The sequence below is a fragment of the Botryllus schlosseri genome, chromosome 15, assembly GCF_051294905.1.
Source record: "Botryllus schlosseri isolate E-star chromosome 15, Bs_hap1, whole genome shotgun sequence".
Lineage (NCBI taxonomy): Eukaryota > Metazoa > Chordata > Ascidiacea > Stolidobranchia > Styelidae > Botryllus > Botryllus schlosseri.
In genome coordinates, this window is record NC_137250.1 from 2,583,267 (window position 1) to 2,608,902 (window position 25,636).

The 25,636-nt window shown below is 42.7% G+C and overlaps 1 long non-coding RNA gene across 1 annotated transcript in view; it reads left to right on the forward strand.

The window, feature by feature from the left end:
* The first annotated feature begins 200 nt into the window (after positions 1-200).
* LOC145457646 (uncharacterized) overlaps positions 201-25,636 on the forward strand; it is a 379,671-nt gene continuing 354,235 nt past the window's right edge. The window contains exon 1 of the long non-coding RNA XR_013920947.1: positions 201-803. This is a non-coding gene — a long non-coding RNA (uncharacterized LOC145457646). The remainder of the gene's footprint in view (positions 804-25,636) is intronic.

Below are 25,636 nucleotides of genomic sequence, written 5' to 3' on the forward strand. Positions count from 1 at the left end.
AAGGAATTTGAGATCATTCCAAGGTTCGTCACATCCAATACCAGTTTTAAACCAAGCTGGAACATAAAACAAAGCAATGAATGTATTGATTAGTTTCAACTTTTCAATGGACTCTTCAGAATAGTCCATTTGCTCACTCCACATGAAAATTTTTGACAGTACGTAACTTGACTCATCCATCTAGTGCAGTGGTTCCCAAAGTGGGCGCCAGCGCCCCCCTGGGGGCGTTCGCGAGCGTGAAGGGGGCGCTGGCCACGAAATGGGCGATTGGGGGGCGCTGACTCTAAAAGTGGGGCGGTAGGGGGGCGCTGAGAGAAATTGTGGCGGTGTAGGTTTAAAGACAACTGCTGCGTAGTGTTGAAACTATTGATAAATAAAGCAGCTAAATTCGCAGTAAAAATGCGGAATCGATTCAGCCAGGGCAATTTAGGGTCGTCCATGTATCTATTCAGCTGTACCGGAAAAGTCCATTGTTACTTCACAATGTTGAACCTGTCCATCAATCGACCAATTTAGCAGACGGCAGTATCCCTGAAAAGCGTGGTTCACTTTGTGTTGTGAGAATTTGAGCAGGTATTGCTCACTGCAAGGTGGATGGCATTACAGAAACTGCCTTGCATGATTTTACTTTGTCTCAAACTATCGTGGATTTACCACAGTGCCGCGACCGTGGCCTTCGACACAGCGTTTCTGGTTGCGAGAAACGATATCGCTTCCACTTGGCGGGCATATTTTCCAAAATTTATGAGTAGAATATATCCGTTCTTAGTAATGATGAACCTGATAAAGGTTAAATTGGCACTGTCCGGATTCAATGATAAGCCCGTGATATTTCACCGTAATTTGATGGAGAAACATAAGGCAATCAACTCAGAAAATTGCACGAGGAGATGGTGATTTGATTCCAGGATATATTCCAATAAGAAATTCCTCTCCGTATATTCAATCCATTCTGTGAAGTTTACGATCATGAAATGATTGGGGAGCTGATTACATTGCAGTGTAGAACAAGTTTGAGTTCAACCCAAAGTTCAGTATCTCCAATCAATCGTTCTGGATACACAATGGAATCAAATAGCAATACTCTCACTGGAGTCGGTTAGAGTTTTTCGTCATTGCCCTTCACCGCTCATATTTGATAGAACGTGTTTTAAGGGCCGTGATAAGGTGATAAGGCTCACAGCAGAAATCGACTTGACAGTACGGGACGTGAATCAATAAATCATCGATTGACGACCATGGTCAGACCATTGACCATCGACCATGCACCAACCCTAGATATTTTAGAATAAAATTGTTCTGATCACGACTCAAACCTAATATGTAGAGAATGATAATAATAATACAACAACAGCTTCATCCGTCTCATTATAAGCCGTAATAAATGCAGAACAACTTTCGTTTTATCATTTAGGCGTGGTGCGAGGGGGGGGTGTCGGGGGGCGCTGGCACTTTATTCGTTGTCCAGGGGGGCGGTAGCTAAAAAAAGTTTGGGAGACACTGATCTAGTGCTATGAGTAGCAACAGGCTTGCGAAAACGATGATCAACATATTTGTCATCCAAAATCGCCAAGGTGCCTGTTGCACATTCTCTGTAGTCATCTTCTATCAAGTCTTCTTTCTGCTTTACATCATTGGGTTTCATCAGTGGAATTATTTCTTGGAAGCAATTCTTGCTTTTTGAAAGTCGGTCAATTCTGAACAACCCTAATATACACGCATTCTGGGAACACTGAGAAGAATTATTACGGCCAATTACGTTTGTTTGCCTTATTTTGCGTATCTCAATGCACAGTGTGGTGTCTCAATTGACGATTTCAATTTGGATATATGTGCCTTACTTATAATCGGTGAAACTGTGGAGATACGCCTCGCGGATTTTATTTCAACATTAATCCGTCTTCATTTGCTTACAACACGAAAGGAATATTTGACGATTTATTTGGAGAGTTCCTGCCTACCATCAAATCGCTGCTAACTGAATTTTCCCTTCTTACACGAGTGCAGTATAGTCGTCGCATAACAGGATACCAGGCGGATGTCTTCAAAGTTGGTACATTGGATCCGATAGCGGAAACGACCGCATCACAGACTCCATAGCAAGAATTGCTAACAAGACCAACGAAAAATGTTTCGAATCTTAAGAAATCGCAATGCCCATCACATCCCCTAGGCAAAGGCGAAAGATAATTAGAAATTTTTCAACAAACAAAAGAAGGACACTCGCCAACACTGACCTATAAATAAATTGCTCTTGCAACAGACGAAGAGTCACACTCTGTTTCTGAAATGGTGAACTCGACTACCCAGTACAATCAGAAAGATCATGCCGCCCGCCATTTCGAGTTACTTCGCTGGATATTTTTTTCCATGTAGGGCTCGTCTATCACAAAACCAGCGTTGGCCAGGCCTGCGATTAAATCGATATGTCAATCTATCATGTTCGATCCTTCTGATTTCACGGAAGTGGAAATTGCCATTCACGAACTTAAATATAATGAGACAGTTGGCTATGATCTCATTCTAGCCTGGATTGAAATTTGATTAGCCTAGACATTGGCCATTATATTGCCCAAGTTTTCAACTTATTGATAGGAAATGGTGTTTACCCAAGTTATCTGAATTTTTGAAGTATGAGCGATGATTCAAAGTTATTGCATTGCAGCCAATGATAATTTCCCGATGCAGCAACGGAAATTCTGATGAGTTCTATATCCAATTCCTGGTTCTATATCCAATTCATCAAATTTAGCCTCTTCCACCGATTTCTTGCTGTATCACTTATAGGTTGATGGTTGGTTGGTAATGGGCGGAAAACCCACCAAGTTTTCTGAGTGTCTATAAATGAAGAAATCCAAGTACGCACGACGTGCGTAATGAGGCAAGAGGTGGGGGTATGGTAAAGTAACGTGCGGTCCCATGCGGCAGGTGAGGCAGTGCCTCACCTGTCGCCAGGGCGAATAAGTGAAAATTGGGAAAAACTGAAAACCCTCCACGAGTCGATGATTATTGATATTTTACATCGATGTTCATAAACTAAACTAAATTTGAACATTTTTTCACACAACATCATCAATTTCCATAATTATTATTCAAAAATACAGCGCGAAAGGAGAGTTGCGGCACAGTTGAGGCACGGGCGGGTCGTGCGGCACAGTTGAGGCACGGGCGGGTCGTGCCTCACCTGCGACAATGCAATTCATCATAAATAGCTCGGAATTCATAACAACCGGTATCAATAAAATGCTATCGTCACACTGATTCCGAAAATCCACATATTAACAGTGTCAGACCACCAGAACCCCCTCAAAATCGTCAAGGAAGGTGAAATTCGGCTTATTACAAACAATGCCATCGCAGAGAAATAGCCAGGTGAGGCACAAACGAATTTGCCTCATGCACTATTCGCTAACAATCGGACCATCGCAGCACAGCGAAACGCGCTGTCACCACAGACAATATTTAATAAAGGTAGACGAACATAGCAGTGTGAGCTCTCACTTGGACTGTCTGTTGATGGATCCGCGGTGGTTATTCCGGTCGTAGAATTTGTTGTATTGTGTAGACCAGAGGTCTCAAACTCAAATGTGGTCGAGGGCCAATTTCACAGTTTTTGATAGCGCCGCGTGCCGCAGCACCAATAATAGGGGTAATGTATTCTCAAGTATACAAGATCTTATTTTATGGGACCTTGCAGACTGGCATACCGCACGCATCGTGAAATGTGAATTACTATTATGAATTCACGCCTGGTACAAAAAATATCATATTTGAAAAATATTTGAATAAAATTATTGTTGTACTTGGCATAGTTTGTCAAAATAAGTAGTTATAGGCACCATGCGAGAGTACAAATAATGCATCTCATGACATCGTAAAAACTGTCGCGATATAATTTGGCAGCTACCGTACATTTGACGTGCCACAATTATTGGTAGAATAGATAAAAATTTAACAAAAATTGACCCGATATAGCATTGAAGCAATACATCCTAATCCGGGTTGCGGGCATAATACTCCTGGTAACATAGGCTATTGATCATGTCATTACCAAAGTAAAATTAAATCAGCGTTATATTTACAGACCAATAACAACTACCGACTTATTATTATACCATAGCAATAGAAGTGTCTAGTCGCCGACGAATCCATTGATGTTACACAAATGGAACGTAGGTTGCCGTTACTTTACGCTCGCCAACTTCATTCTCGTCTGTCAGTCGTAGCGTACGGACGTATATCGACCGCTCCTAATTAGCAGGTTGATCAAGTCGGAGGTTTATAGCGTACGGCGAGAGTGTTCCTAGTTGTTTGTAGTGATTAAGTATCTCAGTGGTACTGTTCAGTCAGTTAAATTCAACATTCCCCAACTACCAATAAGGTGGTACCAATAAGGTGGATGGATGGGATGAAGGGAGTTACATCAGCGAAGCGCAAAAACACTGCATCAAACAGCAGTGATGAAGACTCGGCGCACAGTAGTTTAACAAAAAAACATGGTAAAGTTTGCGTTCGTAGTTTTGCCTCAGCAAATAGTTCTCAGCCCAACAACACGGTTGTAGGAGCTGTGGAACCTGGTCAGCAGAGCCATTCTAAGGATTCGGAAGGTATTACCACCTCCAAACCTACCCCGATAGTGCGCGTGGAAGTGGCTCGAGTCACGGACACTGAGAATAAAGTAGTGACCGATTCGCATAACGACCACCTTAACCTTGCTCAAGCACCAGTTACCAAAGGACACGCTAGTAGTGATAATGGTAGCGATAGGAAAGTTGTCATCTCAGGTCAATCTAGGGCAGGGGCGGGCAACTTCTCCAAGTCGGCGGGCCGGATATAGGAAAATTAAGTACTTGGCGGGCCGGATTGCTGAATCGATACATTCTTCGCCCATTTATCCACGTATTCAAAGAATAAATCGTATTTAATGAATGTATTTTGACGACAGCGATGCAACTTCAAAGCCATTTCTCGCCAATAATGACGAAGACAATGTCGATTTGAGAACAGCACTGTCATACAGCAGGGGTGGCCAATCGTTTTGCCAGTCACGGCCGCATTTCGACTACTCATGTAGCCTACGGTCGCATTCCAGGGAATAGTCGTAATGAAATAGCAGGACGCCAAATACTCATGTTAAAGTGTCTATGTCCATTGTCCATTTCCGGCGAACTCCGTACTAATCTATTAAATAATGTAGGCTGTTCAATGTTCATAGTTGCGACAAGCGCAAAATTTTTTTCAGATTCATTCATGAATTTCGTCCTTGAAATTAGTAGTTCTACATATTATTTTTCATCCCATGTGATCAGACTCACCGGTAGAGTAGGTGGAGGGTCGGTCAGGGCAGGCCAATTATTATTAGTCACTTTTTTGCATGCTGTTCTTGCATGTCTTGACCTCCCGTCACAATTGTTGATATAGTGAAGCAAACACGATTCCGAGTTGGTATTTCTATATGTGGCGCATCTGTTCGCAACTGTACTGTGGGACTCTGATTGCAAAGTGCGCAACTATATTAAAATCGAAAAATAAAGTCGCATTGAATCGCGCGCTGCGCGAAGAAACTTTCACGAATAATTAAAATCTTTCAAGAAATCGGGAGTCAATTCGTAAATTCAAATTATACGTCGACGGCCGCCAACACCTACTAATTGAATTACGTGTCCACGGCCGCACAAATTTGCTTCTACGGCCACAGGTTGGCCACCCCTGTCATACAGGTACCACCATGTCTGCTTCTCTCTGATCAATCAACACACGGTGCAATCTTTCATTAAGATTTCAAGGCGTTCAATAAGCCCGGTACCCCAAATTTACCAAGATATCAATGCATTAGGGTTAAGTAGGTGACGAGATAGCGTGGTTGTTAAACTGTGCGGCCTGTCTATCTCGATATTGAATTCATGCGGGCCGCGGCCTTGAATTTTGAAATTGGCCCGCGACCCGTTTTCAGTTGGCGACACCTGGCATAATCGGTGTCTTACAAAAGCCTAGAAGTGTGCGCCGTGCTACAAGTCGGCGGTTACGGAATCAAAAATAAGAAATATTGGCCTGGTGGATATGACCAATGTCGTCGACAAACACCATTATTACCACAAATGACATTAGGGTTCAGTACATCGTAAATGCCGATAATGCAAGTCTTCTCGCTTCGACGAATTTACGCGTAAGCTCCACCCTCGCTCGCTGTACATACATATGTATAAAAACATGCAATCACTATAATGTATGTGAGCAAGTAGTGGGGAATCTCGGAAGACTGGGGCCGGCGGGCCACATTATTATGTAAGACGAAAAACTGTCCGCGGGCCGGACAAAATCCCTTCCCGCGGGCCGTATGTTGCCCACGCCTGATCTAGGGCGATACTGCGATACCATCCAACCGTAGTCAACAGAGCTCTATGTTCGGTGATCAGTAATTATGAGGCCATCAAACAAATCTACTCATCTGGGAACATTGTAGTGTCCTGTTACAACCAGAGGCAAGTCGCGCTGTTGCTTGAATGAAGCACTATCGCTGATCCAGTGACGAAAACCAATATCCCTGTGACTTGTACTGGATTTTCGCCAAGACTGTACGCCAGCAGAGCGGTTATTTCTGGGGTGCCGATCGATATCTCGGAAGATGAATTACTCGAATGCTTCGCCGAACAGATCTTGGTAAAACGACTCAAGAAAAGGAGCGAAAAGGGCCTCACTGAAAGCTTTTCAGTATTAGTGTGCTTCAGCACGACGCAAGTTCCCCAATTCATGACATTCGGATACCTACGCTTCAGAACGAAGTATTACAACTCCCCGCCGACCAGATGCTTCAACTGTCATCGATTCGGTCACACCGCAAAAGCATGTCGCGGTCGGAAAACATTCTGTAAATGTGGAAGACGTGACCACGAATACGAAAACTGTCCAAATGTTAGGAAATGTGTGAACTGCAACGAATCCCAGAGCGCTGGATACGGGGGATGCCCAACATATAAAGAGGAGGCTAAAATCCAAATTGTGAAAGAACGAGCTCAAGTGTCCTTCAATGAGGCACAACATGAAGTGAGGTCGTACTAATTGCTCGTCGAACAAGCTGAACCCACAGATCATACTCTGTATTCAAAGATTCATAACAGGAAAAGTCGCAAGAACAAACCCGTACACACTAAAGTGCCGCCTAGCCCAAACGACGGGGATCTTCGACCCTTGAAAAGCCGGAGCTGTGCTTTACAAACTCCTCCGTCACATACCGCCGGAACGACCGAACAGATTACTATTGACCCAATTCGCCTAATTGCGCTTGTCGCCGAAATTGTCCATGTCTCCATCACAGCCTCTCAATCAGGAAAAGATATATTCGAAATTGTAGCTAATGCATCCAGCAAATATCTTGGTTGCTCTATAAATCCAGAGATGCTGAAACGGACAAGCCCATTCCATAACAGTACTGTGTCGAATGCACAATACCATGACGAGGGAAGTCAAAAAAATTCACTAGACCATCAACAATTCTTCAATGGAATTGCCGAGGGATTTATAGAAAAATCTACGAATTCAAACATTTCATAGCCAACTCCATTGCAAGACCGGATGTCATACTATTACAGGAGACTCACCTCGTCGACCGATACCAACCAAAAATACGTGGCTATCGTCTTTACCGCCGTGATAAAACCACTCATTCTGGTGGTTTAGCCATTTTTGTTGACGAAACGCTCAAATCAAGCATTATGGATGAGTTGCGATCGTCGTGCATGGATTTACTATGTGTGCAGGTCAACGGCATTAAAATATGCAATGTCTATATACCCCCCGACCGCGTGGTGAATAATCAAGATATGAACCTGTTAGTCAAGTTATCCTCAAAATCGCTAGTGTGTGGCGATTTCAACGCCCATCACAGGTCTTGTAGCCACATGACTAACGGCAGAGGCAGCATGGTCTATGATCACATCGACTCGAACAACATGGTTTTACTGAATACCTCTACGCCTACCCGCATCAACCTATCGGCGGGAGCTGTTAACCGCTGGTCACTCATTGAATTGACTATTGCATCTTGTGACGTAGCCCCAAAATGCACTACTACAGTAACTGACCATCTCATGGGCAGCGACCACGCAATTATCATCACGACGTACAACGACAGAATCTTGAGGTCGCCACCAGCGCCTCCAAAATGGATTATGGAAAAGGCAGATTGGGCGAAATTCTCTTCTCTTGTCGACGAGGGAATATATGACGTCGACACCAGCAATGTAGAAATCTTCAACAATGATCTTACCAATATTTTGAAACAATCGGCAAGATCGACTATTCCAATTACGAAAGGCACCGGGAAGACCCCAATTCCGTGGTGGACTCGAGAATGTGATCGGGCTATTATACGACGGAAGCGCGCGTCATTCCTCAAAATGCGTCGTAGCTTCCACATCGACGATATCATACGATACAAGCATATGAGGTCTCAGTGCCGACGTACTATCCTGAAAGCAGAGCGTCTCTGCTGGGAGAAATTTTGTGGGGCATTGAATAAAAATACAGGAGTTTCTAGAGTTTGGAGTACAATACGGGCGCTTTCAGGAACACGAAAGTTACCCACCATACCACCCCTCGAGCTACACAACGGTACAATCACTGACGACAGAGAGAAAGCAAATGCAATGGCGACAGAGTTTTCCTCAGTTAGCAGTTCAGGGAACTACCGAACCGAATTCGTACGAATCAAGCATAATCTCGAACGGCAATTCTCTGTACCCCGCCTTCTATGTACCAATGACCCTATAAACAAACCGTTCAGTCTGGAAGAGCTCAAATACGCCATGTCATCACGCAAAAACACTGCTACAAGCGAGGATTCAATTTGCTATTTGATGTTGAAAAACCTCTCGCACTTAGCACTACAGAAATTACTGAATCTGTTTAATCAGTCCTGGACAAGTGGCGACCTTCCATCTGATTGGCAGCATTCGTTGGTCATACCGATCTTGAAAAAAGACAAAAACCCTTCTTCTACGACGTCGTACCGCCCTATCGCACTTACTAGTCATGTGTGTAAGATTATGGAGTGTATGGTGAGTCAACGACTACGCTGGTACCTAGAATCGAATACCTTACTGAATAGGTCTCAATCGGGTTTTCGTAATGGACGCAGTACTCTGGATCATATACTACGACTTGACGATGAAGCGTACAAGGCTATTCACAACCAGCGAACTGTCATTGCAGTTTTTTTGGACGTTAAAAGCGCATACGATATGGTGTGGCGCAACGGGCTTCTATATAAACTTGATCAATTAGGTATAAAAGGTCAAATGTTATCCTGGATCGCTGGCTTTCTTTCAAATAGATCATTCCAAGTTAGAGTGGGAAATAGCCTATCTGAAAAGCAAGTTCTCGACAATGGTATTCCACAGGGAAGTACTATTTCACCTCTACTCTTCACAGTTATGATCAACGACTTACCGTCGGTCATAGGTTGTGAGAATTCTCTTTTCGCGAATGATTGTGCCATATGGCAAAGTGGTCTCAACGTAATATCGCTAATTTCAGAGGTACAAATGTCCTTGGATGCAATCGAGCGCTATTGTTTACAATGGGGCTTCACCGCTTCATACTATCGAAATCAAAAAGCGTAGCAATGTATTTTACTAAGAAGCGCTCGCTCCCGGAACTTGCGTTACGCATTGATAGCACACCAGTCATAGTCTCCGAAAAGTTCAAATTTCTCGGGGTTACATTTGATAAAAAACTATCGTATAAATATCATATAGAGGAAATAAGTGCTCAATGCAGCAGGAGATTGAATATGCTTCGCCTCCTCACAGGTACCACATGGGGTGCCGGTAAAGAAACTCTACTGATCGTGTACAGAACATTTATCCGGTCACTTATTGACTATGCACCGCCCGCGTATTGTTTCGCTCCAGAATGCCACCTACAGCGGCTCCAGACGATACAAAACACAGCGCTACGGATCCGCTGTGGAGCTATGGGTAGCACACCCGTCTGCGTTTTGCAAGCAGCGTGCGGCGAAATGCCCTTACACATACGACACAAGTATCTAAGCATGAACTACCGATGCCAATTACTTGGACAACAACCGTCTCGACATCCTTGTCTTAACGTAATAGAAGACTCATGGCATGAAATATACTGCATCACAAAACCGAATTATAAAACTTTTAACATCATTTCACGATCGCATATTCTCGACAGCGTGACTGTTGCGACACAACAGTGGTTAACCACACCACCATGGACAATACCGATCCCCGTCGCAGACCTGGATCTACTTGAAATACACTTCGAAATGCGAAATACTGGAAAACATCAAATTCATGTGCCTACACTGTAAGCTTGAACGCGTGCATTTATGCACCTAAAAAACACACAATATTCGAATTTTTTTTAGATGCCACATTGTGTGGTAGCGATGTATGTCATAATATTGCGTGGTCTGAAGTGGCATGTCCGTACCTATCGCTGCAGAGCTCGAAATTAAGTACCTGAAATACCTCTACAGGCTCTTCACGAAACAATATTTTATTTCAAAAGAGTCGGTTGTAGAATGTACAATAAAAGAAACAGTGTAAGTTGCCATTAAATATGACAATACAAATTGAAAATATAGCAATTTTTTGACACAGTAAGACAGGATCCTATAGAGTAATAACAGAGCTTCAATACACAATTGAATTGTATATGTTCATATTGAAATGAACCCGAATACTTTCGGATCACACTCGTCAGCCACTAGTGGAGAATTAGAAATAACATTGTATATCAACAATCGTATCACAAAATATGCCTTCACCAGCATGAAATTTCGAGAGCGAGCGTTCAATGCACTATTCCCATGCAGGTGGTACACGAACTCTGTCAACAGGAGTTCGTGTACCACCTGGGAATGTAGTGGATTGAATGTTCTCTCTCTCTCGAAATTTCATGCTGGTGACGTCATATTTTGTGATACGATTGTTGATACACAATGTTCTTTCCAATTCTCTACTAGATTTGCTGACGAGTGTCGACCGAAAATATTCGGGTTCATTGCAATATTAATATACTAAACAGTAATAACAGTATAAAAGAACTGGATTCGGAACTGAAGCAAGGTGTATGTACAGTAATGTCGTCAATAAATATTGTTTCTCACAAATTGACTAGTTTCATGATCAAATGATTGATTGAATTGCCAAAAAACCATAGTAAACTAATTTTGGCTCAACAGTATGTTATTTTGGAACAGCCCTAATGTACAGTACCACTAAAAACCAAAAGTTTACTAATTGAAGGCATAGCAAAAGTCTAGCCACAAAAAAATAACCAATTATTGTACAAATGCAAAAAATAACAAAATCCACTATGTACAGGTACATTCCATACCAAAAGAAAGCAGTACTCACAGTACAAGTACTTGGAGAAAGGGAGATTTATTAGCCTACATATTTTTCAATCAATTGCTGGGCATTTCGATATTTGTTCCAAAAATTGACGAACGACTGGAATCCCGAATTTTTATCAACTACAAGGACACGTTGAATGAATGGCATTATTTTGAAAGACCTTTGGATTACTAAGATCCCATGCGTAATAGCATGCTACGAAATCAATCATCATCTCAACCGGTCTTCTTTGGTTCCCGGATCTGCGCTTGATGGTGATGCCATTGGCCGCAATCCATGATTGTTCATCTCCAATCTCATGACGTGCAATCAAACGATAAGGAGGAGTCAACTTTGAAGTTGTTAAATCGACTGTATGTGACTGGAATTAAAACAATATGTTAGCTTCAAATTATTTTGCTAAATATTCACATGCGAATCCAGAGCACATGAGAAATGCTTATGGGAGGCTTTTCATGACTCGACTCGACACAATATGTGTATTGACTTGACTTGAGTCATTGCGCATGACTCGAACCAAGTCATATGACTTGAGACTCAGATGGCCAAGAAAGACATTTCATCGTAATTTCAAAGAATGCTTTAATAACCATACTATTGGCATTTCTTCTATTGGTACTGGCGCTTAAAAATGCTACCAGAAACTACTAAAAGTAAGGAAAATTAGTGTATTATAAATGCGAACCATTCGATATCACCAAACAGTCATAAAAAGTTTAACAAGATTTGAACTGGACACTGAGCAGTCAACACGATGACTTGGACTCGACTCGAGTCATAATACCATGAATTGGACTCGAACCTCGACTTGTTGACTTGGACTCGGACTTGACTCGAGTCAATCCTATAAAAGTGATATTGAGTTGTGACTCGGAGCCTTGTGACTTGGTTACGACCCAGCTTCTCATACTAAAGATATAAGTGCAGTTGAATTGGAGAATAGTTTAAAGGGGCACTGCACTATAAAAATGATGTCGTCTCAAATTGAAGGGCGAAACGAAATTTTTTTTAGGCCACAGCCATTTTCTTCAAAACGCCACCGTAAAGGAGCTGCAATTTATTGAATCTTACAGATGGGAACCATGCTCCAGCAGTCACGCAGAAATCGAACTTTATATCGTTGTCAGCCGATGTTATGAAGGAAATATGTCGTACACGCAAAGGGGGTTTAGATTAGAGCCCGACCGATATTGGATTTCTGAGCCGATACCGATAAGACCGATATCCAGTACCTCCACCGATAACACCGATATATTCAGCCGATATTCAAAAGATATGGAATCTACCTCAAGGTCCATATTTAACACATCAGAGTATTTCTTTCAACAACTTTACAGCCATTGATATGCTTGAACATGAAATAAATGATCCAGGAACTATAAAAATATATCAAAAGCACCAATCCAGCAATTGCAGATTACAGTTCACGAAGCACAATTTCTCGGAGTGAACTTCTGTGGTCTTCCATAGATGATGTATATAGTACTAAACACATTGAGCAGTCTTTCACTTGGTACCATAGTTAGTGGCACAGCAAGAATTGGATATCTTTCTTCCTTACGGTTCCACCGCCCCCATGCAGGGGATCTTTCCTTCAATGGTTTCACCATATATTGATATTAATGTTGATATTCTTCTGGCAATGCACCTGGAGCCTTCAGCAAATCATTAACAAATAGCTGAAGAGAATGTGCAAAACAACTCAAATTGTCCAAGTCTGCAACTGCTCCATCCGGCCCCTTGGGCCTTGACCATGACCAGCATTTCAACAATCAACATTTTACGCTCTTGTGTCAGAATTGGCCAATGTCATCATGGCATCAAAAATTTTGGTATCAATTATTGGCTTTACTCCACGTTTGCTTGATTTTCTTGCCCTCATGCTTGCATATTTCCTATCATGGTGGCCCCGCAGGCCTCAGTCAGACGACTTCATACATTACTGGAATAATTAGCTCTGTTGGTACCGAACCGAGATATGTTTCGACGCGACGCTTTTCTCTGTCATTACGAGGGTCAGTCCAGCATGATTGAAGTTCTCATTTCTCTTACTGATTGAAATCTTCTGCAGCCAACTATCCATCCAGCTGCTCTCTGTCGTTGGTGATCGATTACTGCAGGGGGATTCCCCCGAAGTCAGTGGGGCATAACGGTGGTTAGTTATCTATAATATTTTTCAGATAGGCAGTATGCAGTATGCACTATATGCAGCTTGGCCATTTATTTTTATAATTTACCGTCCTCACGTCTTCTATCGACTTCTCTGACTCCCTGCCACCATGTTGTGACGTCACGAAACTGGCCGATATTTTTTTACCTTCAATGGCCGATACCGATATTTCTCTCCAAGCGTGATATCGACTCGATATTATCGGCGAGCCGATAATCGGTCGGGCTCTAGTTTAGATACCGCGGTCAACGGAAGCTGTTCAGTCAGGAGATTTATGTCAAAATCGGGCCTAGTGTATTCTATTTTTTAGGGCGTGTACGACATATTTCCTTCATAGCATCGGCTCACAACTATATAAATTTCGATTTCTGTGTGACTGCTAGAGTATGATTCACCTGTGGAAAATTCAATAAATTGCAGCTCCATTACCGTGGCGTTCTGAAGAAAATGGCTGCGGCATAAAAAAAATTTCTCGTTTCACCCTTGAATTTTGAGACCACATAGTTTTTTAGAGTGCAGTGCATCGTTAATAAGCTTAGCTCCAAATCGCAAATTGATTTTAAGTTCTTAGATTATTCGATTATAAATTGAAGCATTAATTGATTCACCAATTGTGTATAGATGCATAAATTTCTCTACATCGTCAGAATCTCAAGGGGTACCAATGAACCTCGGACTTCGTTCGATCATAGCGTGTTCGCTGCTTAATCCTAAAGAAGCACTGCGCTATAAAAAAGATGTGGTCACAAATCAACCCGCAGGTCGAAAAAAATTTGCCGCAGCGATTGTCTTCAGAAAGCCACCGTAATAGTGCTGCAATTAAATTAGGGTTAACATACGACCTCCTTAGGAGGATTTGTCCTTTTTCAGGTTTTCGAAATTGTCGTCCTAGGACGCGTAAATGTCTTCCTTTTTGGCAGCTCCAGTACTGTTTGTGTGAAAATCCTCTTTTCCCTATACCAAAATATGATAAACATAAACTAAATGAATTTTGCATAAGACCCGTTACGCTCGAGCTTCCGCGTTTCTAGTGCGTTAACTTCACAACCGCTTTACTCGCCGAGACTTCTATATTTTCGCAACGGGTTAAGAATCGATGACGCGCAGCCACGTCAGTCGGTCCAAATCCTGCAGCTCCAATACGTCGAGCGCAGTGTTTAGCATAGCATAATATACCTTCGTTTTGGGACGGTTCAAGAATTTCGATCATATATAAGGATTCTATTTTATAGAACTTCTATGTATATCTAAACTGAAGCAGATCCATACCAGACAGGTAGCAAATCTTACCTGACAAAGACATATCGCACTCAAACCATGGTTCGACTTTATTCCTTGTCTGTGAGAGCCTTCTGCAGTTCGAGCAGGATATGAATTTCATCGTCTTCATTTCCCTGCAAACAACTAGAATCATAATAGACAGGTGAAAAACTAAAAAACTAATAAGAACTATAATAGACAGGCGAGGAGCATTCCTGCAATTCAAGAGTTTCCATTCCAGCCATCACATTCCATTTCAGATAAAGGCAAGTTTGGGCATTAGCGCTGTACGCAAGTTGTGGAATTACTGATTAGATGCGCGCTATCTAGTTTGCTATCATCTGAAGGCTACTAATTCTTGTCTGCTTTATACACTCGTATTCCCTCGTTGTCACTTGTCAGTGATTGATTTGTTATTAATACTGCGCATTGTGCAGTACACGGGGTTGAATTACGTTGTCAAAAATTGATGCAACACGAGATTCTCGATGGCGCAAATTCTCAATTTATTCGATTCGTTTGAACGACAACATTCTATGCTGATTTCCTTATTAGATGTACAAATCCGACCTCATCGTTAGAAACGTAGATTTCATCGCGCGCTCTGAGAAACACCATCTCCTACCCTATCCTGTCGCGATTTGACGAACAAATACACCTTCTACAAATTAAAGTGCATTATTTGCATCAATGAGGGCCGCAAGCCGCGTTCAAAATATTTCAGCGGGGAATCACGTCGCGTAGCATTGTGCGATATGCGTGCAGAGACGAATATCGCTAATTGGTCGCGGCCCCGGCCCCGCGTAACACCGATAATACGACTTGTTGAATTGCAACTGAATATTAGAGTCAGAATGGTCATTTCAAAAGATCGTTGTTTTGCGTTTCAAAAAGAGGGATTTCGACACCCCCTGGCTACGCGCCTGCCGCCACCCCACGCAAAAATAAAAGTCGGCGCCTATGACTGTAGCACTGTTAATTATCAAACATAATACAAACCTCTTGATCAGTGTGCTCTCCAGAAACTTTATCAAGAGTGAGACGCATTTCCATGTACTTCTCATGCATTTCTTCAGCACTTCTATCAACAAGCAGTTGAAACTCATGTCTGATCTATTGGGAATAACAACGCGTAACTCAGAGCTGTTAGTCATGAATATGCAAATCACTTAAACAGGTTAGTTAGAGTAAGTAAATTCATCCATTCTATTTATTTTAAAATTCATAGTTATTCACTAACTTATCTTGATACGAACATAATTAGATTTTCTTTATTTAATCATCACAATAATTGAATTATTTTCAGCATATGGTATCACGAAATCTCATTAATCTAATTCTAACCCAATTAGTTGAATGTTTTCATATTCTTTCAATTCTGATCATATTCATAATTCTTCTGAAAATGCCTAATTGACGTATTTGGTAGCGAGCTAACGAAAATATCCGTCTTGTGCAACATCATGTCCAACTTTTCAGCTATGGTGCACAGACGCTGACCAATCTCGTGCTCGTTCCTGTGAACTAAGCTTGAATTTGTCTGGATTCCCTTGTCATTCATAATTTCTGTCAATTTTGAAGTTTTTGCAAATTGAGTAATTCTAATTGTAATCTAATTTGAAAAAAAACTGCGCTTTAATTCTAATCTAATTCAATTTGGAAGAGCTGAAAATCTACTAGTTGTCCAAGGCTGGTACAGTGTACACTGTACAGTGTACACATGTTTTGTAATAGGAAAACAGTGTATATTAATGCAATAGGAAGATACATAGGCAATACAATTGCTCAATTTGCCGAGGCACACAAACAATTTCATTTTACTGATTTTCGAAGTTATGACTGCAAATTGAAGTCATCTGTAAGGAATGAAAGAACTCACCAGTCTAATACCTTACAGCATTGGAAAGCTCTTCAAAATTTCAGCAACGCCACCAAATTCTAGCACCTCCAACTGATTACGTCTGTCGTGATGAGTGCACTTCATGATAGTGATGACATTCAGCCAATTGGCGCCAGGTAGGTCTATTGAACTCTGTTTCCAACTGCACCCTGGCATCTTCAATCGTTATATTAGGGTGACCTTTTGAATAACATGAAACTTATAAATGATAAACAGATGAATAACAATCATCCCAATCACCTGATGAGCCTGGACACAAAGCATGCGCTCTTCATGAAGACGTACCGGATGCCTTCGTCTTTTGTCTGAGATTCCTCAACTTTTGCGACAGCTTTTTCGAGAAGTACCGTAATACTGAAAAGCATTTGATAATGAATGCACTTCAATACAAAATATATTGAATTCGGAGAGGATTCGGCAGTAGGTCATAGTCAAGAGAGGACGGTGCTTCATAGCAAAACAAGTCCAGTGTCTTCATATTTTTGTGTCTCCTTTTACGCTGGCTACAGAGATCTTCATATTTTGAATACACTATGCCACAGATCTTGCATGACATGATAACACTAGGATGTTGTCTGTGACAATAAATGTGTAGACAGAAAATCGATAGTTCCGATAAAAGGGCACAAACAACACTTTCCATTAGACATTCTACCAAACCATATCAAGTAATTGAAACAGGCCAAGTGCAAAGAAAGATGTACATAACTTCATCTGCAAATGAGGTTTCATCACTAGGTCTATTATGATATCTTCAGATGAAACTAATAAACAGCATTAGCTCTTATTTTCATGGTCTGCTCTTATGGCGCATCAAGCTGCTAGATCGAAAATAGGTAATCTATATATCTACTCATACCGCTCGGCGCTGGTGCTGTATGTGAAACTCGATAACATGAACATAACATTATTTACAGATGATGTTGAAAATTTACATAAACGAATTACCTTGCAGTAAATCAATGTGCTCCCTCTTAATTCCGTTTTGAACTAAAAACATCTCCATTTCCTCGCTATATGCTATTTAGATTCACGTAACAAAGACAGACAGATTCACGGTATATCTCACTCGCTCTGGTCCTGCGCAGTGTTGCCACTCTAGGTTCCTAAAAAAACACAAGATTATGTCGTGAAAAAACACTAGATTGGCGAAAAACCACTAGATTAGTAAATTGCTGGAAAATTTGCCGTTGCCAAGTAATCATGATGACCAAGGTACAAATCTATAGATAAGAAGTGTTCCACACATGAATTCGATACATGTGTATGATATACTGCATGATTATTAAACGAAAATTAATGAAACAAATTGATATACTGCATGATTATTCAACGAAAATTAATAAAACGAATTCAACAGAGTAAGAAAAAATCAAATATTGTCGCTGTCGAATTGTACGGCATCATAAAAATTAACTTTCGATTGTACACCATCCATCAAACATAAGTATCTTTTGTGTGGAATCTTGCTCACTACCGTACATCTTCAACCAAACAATGGGGAGGTGTCCATGTGCAGCATATACTTCATTTCCACGCATGCAGTGGAATGTGGCAATGCCAAGAGATTCGTCATGAACTTCCCCAGTAAAGGGAATTTTGATTCACCGAATTCTTAGTGCACAGATTTCAATTTTTGTTATAATTCTGTTAGAGGACATTGACTGATAAACTGCAGCTCATTTGCGAATTTGATAAAGCAGCCCATTCTTCCGACAAATCATCAAGTTCATCAAATCATATCACAGAGGGAAATTGCACAGCTTGAGGAATGATTGATTTTACTTTTCTTTGTGTTGAACAGATTCAAGAAACTCAACTACGAAAGTATGCCGTCCTTGGCAAATGAAAATCTTGCCCGAATCTGCAGAGTGAGTTCAACAAGAAACGACAGAGCATCATAGCGAATTCGCTCTTCATTTTTCTGAGACTTTCGCTTATAAGTACGGATTCACAGCGCACCCTGTTACGTAATAATTACTTGTTACTGCACCACCACATAGAATTGTTGAAAACAAACACAGCCAAGAGACACCCAATCGCATCATTAGCGATAAATTAGCGTTTAATTTAGTAGTCTAATGTTGGAATATTCATTGTTCGCACAATTGCAGAAAAACACTAGATTAGCAAAATTGTGCGTAAAAAAACACTAGAACACTAGGACGACCGAAAAAACACTAGATCTAGTGTTAAAACACTAGGAGTGGCACCACTGTTCTGTAGTGACCGACATATACGATGTAAGGTAGCAAGCCACTTGTTGTTCTTGTCGATTTCATCATATATAAATGCACGCTCAATATTTGGGGTGAGGCGTGCTCGAGACCTCTCTATCCTACCTTTGATAAACTTCGGTAACGTCTTTTTGGCGATGCAAGCCTTCAGAAAGGCTGTTGTAGATAAAGCAGTTCTCAATCTTCCCCGACTCTTTATCAGCGTATTGATGGTAATTAGCTGCTGCTTGTGGTACCGTTTTCGGAAGTATTTGAAGAGACTCTTCGGGGTACAAAACTTTAATATACATTTTAATAATATATTCATAGTAAAATATATTAAAACCCAAAGCTTTTCGAGCTGATACTTTTCAAGGGCAATTGTCAGCAAATGGAGAATTTCAAAAACATGCATATAGCTACATTGCATACAACCAATTATGACGTCATAAAAACAAACAACATGAAATACAGGCAAACCGCGAGCGCAGCTCTAAAAATTCCTTCTGCTGACACAAGCGCGGTCGGTGGATTTTATTATAAGTCGATTCCAGTGCAGACAGATGGAAATTAGTGAATCTAAAAACCATAAAAAGTGAAGAGGTATTCGCAGAATTTGAAGTGTTAATGGCTCAACTATATCATCGCAAGGCGAACTGCGCTGATAATTTGCCTTCCCTCAAAGCAAGATTGAGTGATTGGGCACATGCCTATTGTGGATATCCTAATGATTCGGCAATTTTTTTAATGACGAAGGAATTATAGAATTTTATTAACAAAATTCCCAAAAAAGATCAGCGACTTGCATACGGATAAATCAAAGTCAAGACAAGAAATTACTCCAACACCTCACACCGTGAGAGTTTAAATACGATGCCGTCTCAGCCCGCAATATTCTTCGAAACGTGTCCATTCGGCGCGTCGTTCAATAAAGTTAACCGTCGTACACAACACTCGAAAACGAACTGGCTTACAAAGCACAAACCAACGTACACCTTAGGTAACACGCACTAGATAATTAACTCAATAAAACCAATCAAGCAATCAAGTCGGTTGGAACCTCTTCGACTTGCGTATCGCACGACCACTTGACGTTCGCTTTACAACATCCTCCTCCCCCTGACTTACTTCGGAGTTAGTCAGAACCGGTTCCCGTTTAACATACATTGTTGATATCTCTTCGGGCACGAAATGATTCTCTACATCTGGACTCAAATCCATCGATTCCAGAACATGAAGTCTTTGCACAGGGCGACAAATGATTGCCTTCTGCGTTTTCACCTGCGCAGTTCTGACCAATCCGTCTTTACCAGAAAAGACATCGGTGACACGACCAAGAGGCCATTTTGGTCGTGACGTGTTTTCTTCAGTGACCCAAAACGACGTCACCAATCTTGATCGGCGATTCTTCTTGCTTCCACTTGCCCCTTTGCCGCAATTTAGGCAAATATTCATTGCTCCACCGCTTCCAAAACGATTGAAGTAAGCTTTGTAGATAGCGGAAACGCTTGCCAACAGACACGTTACCGCTTCCACGAATCAAAGGCAATTCTCGTAGATTCCGTCCGATAGTTAATTGACTCGGCGTGATTGGAGTCGGATCCAAAGGATTAGAGCCGTGGTAAGCTAGGCGACGCTGATTAAGAGCCGCTTCAATGTCCGTCAGTATTGTGTATAACTCGGTATAGCGTAATAAGGCATTCCCCAAAATCTTTCGTAGAGGCTCTTTCAAACTTCTGTTCATCCTTTCCCAATATGCTCCTCTGAACGGACTTCTCTCGGTGATAAATCTCCAAGTTATACCGTTTTCCGCCATGAAACGCTTAATCTTTATGGAGTCCATCTTCTCAAATAACTTGCCGGCGAATGTCATTTCGAGCAATTTCTTGGCCTTCTTGAACGTTAGTTGATTGTCTGACTCGATAGTCTTGCACCAACCGCGTCTGTTCATGAATCTCCTCAGAGCTTGAAGAAATTCGTCGGTTGTCATGTCTAGGCAAAGCTCGAAGTGGATCATCCGACTGTGAGGGCACGTGAAAACGAGAATATACCCTTTCTTTACAACCTCACCATCTCGTATCAGCAAGGCACCGGTATAATCCAAGCCTACGTCGGAAAATGCAGGAGCCGGAACCACGCGATGAGATGGAAGATCTCCCATTTTTTGAATGACTGGCTTCGTACGGTAACGCTTGCAGATGCTGCACTTGTGTATTACACGTCGTACGACTTGTCGAGCGTGTACCACGTAGAATCTTTGACGCAGGAGTGACAAAGTGGTTTCGGCAGCCGCGTGCTGGCTTGAAATATGGTGGTCTTCAACTACTCGTTCCGTGAGTATATCGTGGTCAGGTAGAATAATCGGGTGTTTAGACATTTCCGGTAAGTTGGAATGCCGTAGTCGCCCACCAACACGCAATAGACCAGTTTCCTCGTCGATGAACGGATCGTAGCTGATTATCGGACTTTTCTCTGGCAAACGCTTCGCCGCCTTGAGCAATGCAATTTCACCGCTGAAATGTCGTCTTTGCAAATCACGGAGAAGACCGAACTCCGCCCGTTCCAGCTCCGTAGCGTTTAATTCAGACGGACTTGCTCGAGATGCTTGATTGAGATTGCGCACTCGCACGTTTAGCTTTCAAATCTAGGTATCTCAGCATCCAAGCCAGCAGCCGTCTCGTTTTGCGATAACTTGAACATTTCGTTACGACGTTAGGCGGCAATTCAACTACCTTTTGACTGACAATCAATGCGCTTGGTGCTCTTTCCGTCTCGAATGCAAAAGCGTCTGCGGAGTTCTCGTCGATTCTATCCCGGTTTGTCGGCCAGTTCGTCTGCGATGCGACAATCCACGGCGGCCCATTCCAGTACAAGTCTGAGGCTTTCAATTCATGCAGAGTTACCCCACGGCTAACTACATCAGCCGGATTCTCTTTGCCCGGGCAATGACCCCAGACATATGCGTCGAATAAGCTGTGAATCTCTTCAACACGGTTTCTGACGAAGATTTTCCATGTCGAACTCGGTTTGTCGATCCATGCGAGAACGATTTCAGAATCGGTCCAAAGACGCGTGCATTCTACATCAAGATGTAATTGCTCAATGACGTAGTTTGTCAATCTCGCGAGAATTACTGCTCCCATGAGTTCAAGACGAGCGATGGTTTGAGACTTTAAGGGCGCAACTCTTGATTTAGCCATGACCAGAATGGATTCTTTCTTTCCACTGCCGTTGCGATATACAATGTATACCATTGCGCCGTATGCCTTTTCGGAGGCATCGCAAAATCCATGAATCTGAACCTTCTGTTTGGCATTCCCTCGGAAAAGATGGCGAGGAACGACAATCGACGATATGTCCTCTAGTTCCTCTGCCCATTTGCTAAACTCGATTGCTTCCGCGTCCGGTAATGTCTCGTCCCAATCAATTTTCAAACGCCAAATCCGTTGCATTTGTATCTTCGGAACAATTGTATATCCAGCGAGAAAACCAAACACGTCATATATCGAACTCAACGTACTGAGAACAATGCGCTTTGATGGCACTTGTGGGATGTTGATCAGTTTATCGGAAACGTTGACGAAAAAGGTATCAGATGCCGTATTCCAGCGTAGTCCAAGCGCAGTTGGTGTGATCACATCGTCTGTTCGGTCGAAAGCAATCACTGAATGCGGATGTCGATCGCGTGACGGTATAACATCCATCACCTCTTCGGAATTCGATACAAACTTTGTCATGTGCCATCCGCCGGACTCAAAAAACGCAACTGCGTCGCGATGCAAATTAACGACTTCTGTAACGCTGTCACCACCTGTGTGAAGATCGTCTACGTATAGCGATTCCTTAAGTTCTTCACAAAGTCTGGGATATTGGCGTCTCATGTCTTCTCGGTCGGCATGCCTGTGCGTGCAAGAAATTGCCCCACACGGAGAATAGTTTACACCGAACATTAGTGAAGTCATTACCATTTTCTTCGGTACGCAACTCGCATCGCAATCTCGCCAAAGGAAGAGTTGGTATCTGTAATACTGCGGCAGAATCTTCGTCTGTGGAAACATCTTCTCAATATCACCACTCAAGGCAATACGGTGTGTGCGGAACCGAAGTAGAACCCCGCCCAAATCAGGCTGTAGCGCAGGACCAGGCAAAAGACAATCATTCAACGAATTGCCGTTTTTATCAGGATGGCTTGCATTGAACACCAACCGAAATTTGGTCGATACGCTTGACTCCTTGATCACGCCATGGTGTGGAATGAAATAGCAATCACCGTCGCGTTCGAAACGATCAATCTCGCTCGCGGTAAACTTCCTCGCAAACTTATGATCGACCAGTTCCCGCATTGCTCGGATGTACCTTTCCCTCATTTCTGGCTTTTTCTCGAGTCTTCTTTCCGTAGACTCAAGCAACTTCTTCGCGGTTCTGTAATTGTTAGAGAGCTTCGGTGCGCCCTGTCGAAATGGCAGTGGGATTTCGTACCGTATCCCGTTAAAAATAGTTTCTGCTTCAAACAACGCAACCGCTCTCTCTTCATCTGCGGTCATTTTAACACAGCTGTCGGTGATACCGATGGCGTCGAGACTCCAAAATTTCTCAATATCGCAATTCAGTACGCAGGTCTTGGTCCGATTGCTCTCACCATCAGCCGCCATACTCTGCGCATGGACAAAAAGACACGACGGTTTTGGATCGCCGCGTTCTGAAATTGGTCCCAGCAGTGCGTAACCAAATATGGTCTCGAACGCAGGTAAACGAGATTCTCCTCCCCTTGGCCTGATGACTCCGCTCAGCATAACTTCACTCAGTAATGCACTGCCGACCAGGATATCTATCTCAGCTCCCGCAGACACGTTGGGGTCTGCCAGGTGAAGGCCCTTCAAGTGCGGGTGATCTTCAAGCTGAATTTTCACTGGATGTAATGGTGCTCCCAGCGGCCCAGGCTTGATGTAAGCTTCAAATGCGATAGTCGGTTCCTTAGCTATCAAGGGGACAAGCTCCATCTCGGCTACCGATACCTTCGTTTTGGTTTCGTGTCCACCAAACCCTTGTACCGCAATGTGCTTTGTTGCGCTTGGAATCAGTTTTAACGTTTCTGCAACTCGTTGACTGACAAAGGTCTTCTCACTCAATGTGTCGAGCGCAAGACGGACTATCGTGTCTCGATTACCACTTCTTACTCTCGCCAAGGCTGTTGGTGAGACGACTCTGTCTTCATTGGAGACGATGGGCTTGCGTTTGGTGTAAAATGTAGATTCACCTTCACTTGCGGCTGCGATCAGACTCTTTGCCGTCTCCTCGGTCTTCAACTCAGGTGGACAACTGATCATTTCATTGTGACGATAGCCGCACTGGCTGCATTTCTTCTTTCGGCAATGATGCTGTCGAGGCGAAAATGGTACGATAAGACAACGAAAACATAGCTTGTTGTCATCCACAAATTGACGCCGCTCATCTTTGTTGAGACCGATGAATTTTTGGCATGCGGTGACCAAGTGGTCAGCATCACAGTAAGGACAAGCGATACCTGGTTTCGGATCTTCCGTCTCCCATGTTTCGAGAGTGACAAGGCTTTGCGCAGAAGTTAACCGGTCATTCGAACGCTTTTCCCACTTGTTCTTGTTATTATCATCATTTTTGCTCGACTTTCCTTCGCCCTTGATTGCGGTTTTGGAAATCATGGCGTCCAGTTCCTTATGGCAAAACTTGAACAGATCGTCACTGGTTGGAGTTCTATCATCCTCCGTTATCCCGTGTACATGGCGCTCCCAATTCATTCGCACACCAGTAGGCAAATGATTTTCGATCATGGGAACCACAACCATATCTCTCGTGGCGTCGTGAGTTTCCAGCGCTGCTACTCGATTAAACATCTCTTCAATGAAATTGCCGAACTGTGTGGCTTCGTTTGCTGGGGTTGACGCGGTCATGATGGAGTGGACTATCTGTCGGACGACAATATGCTCTCGTCCAAATTTCTTCTGGACCGTGGCTATACATTCATCATATTCGGTTTCCAGTCCATCTTTACCAGCTAAGATAGCCGCAGCAGGGCCAGTCAATGCCTGACTAAGATATCTCATCTTGTAGAATTGGCTCACATCGCGATTCTCGTGCACAAGGGAGCGAAACTCTTCCCACCACTTTCGGAAGTGCAGAACATTTCCGTCGAAGGATGGAATCTTAAAGCCAGCCGGTAGCGCTCCAGCTCTTGATTCTTGCCGTTTGCGTTTCTCGATAACGTCGACCCGGTTTTCTCCAAGATCGCTGGCGCTTTTGATTTGTTTACCGATATCATATATTCGCTGAATCAGAGTGTCTTTCTTCTCGTCGCCGTCTAGCGCATCAATTTTGTCGTCCAGGATTTTGCTCAGTCTGGAATCAATTTCACCAAGCCGACTGAGCGACCCTTTGATAGCATGCTTCGAAGCGTTATTTTCCAACTCGGCTTTCAATGTACGAATGGTATCGATGCTTTCCTTTTCGAGACGATTGACAGCGCGCTTTACCGACTGATAATCGCTGACACTCGAACCACTGGAATTATGGCTGTTATGAGAGGTCATAGAGGCGAAAAACTCTCTCTGCGTCTTCAGCATTTGCTCCAAGTCTTCTCGTCGGCGTGCTTCGAGGAGTTCGTCTCTTTCCTCCTTTCGACGTAATTCTTCAACGTGCTGTTGTTCTTGTTTCATCAAGAACGTCA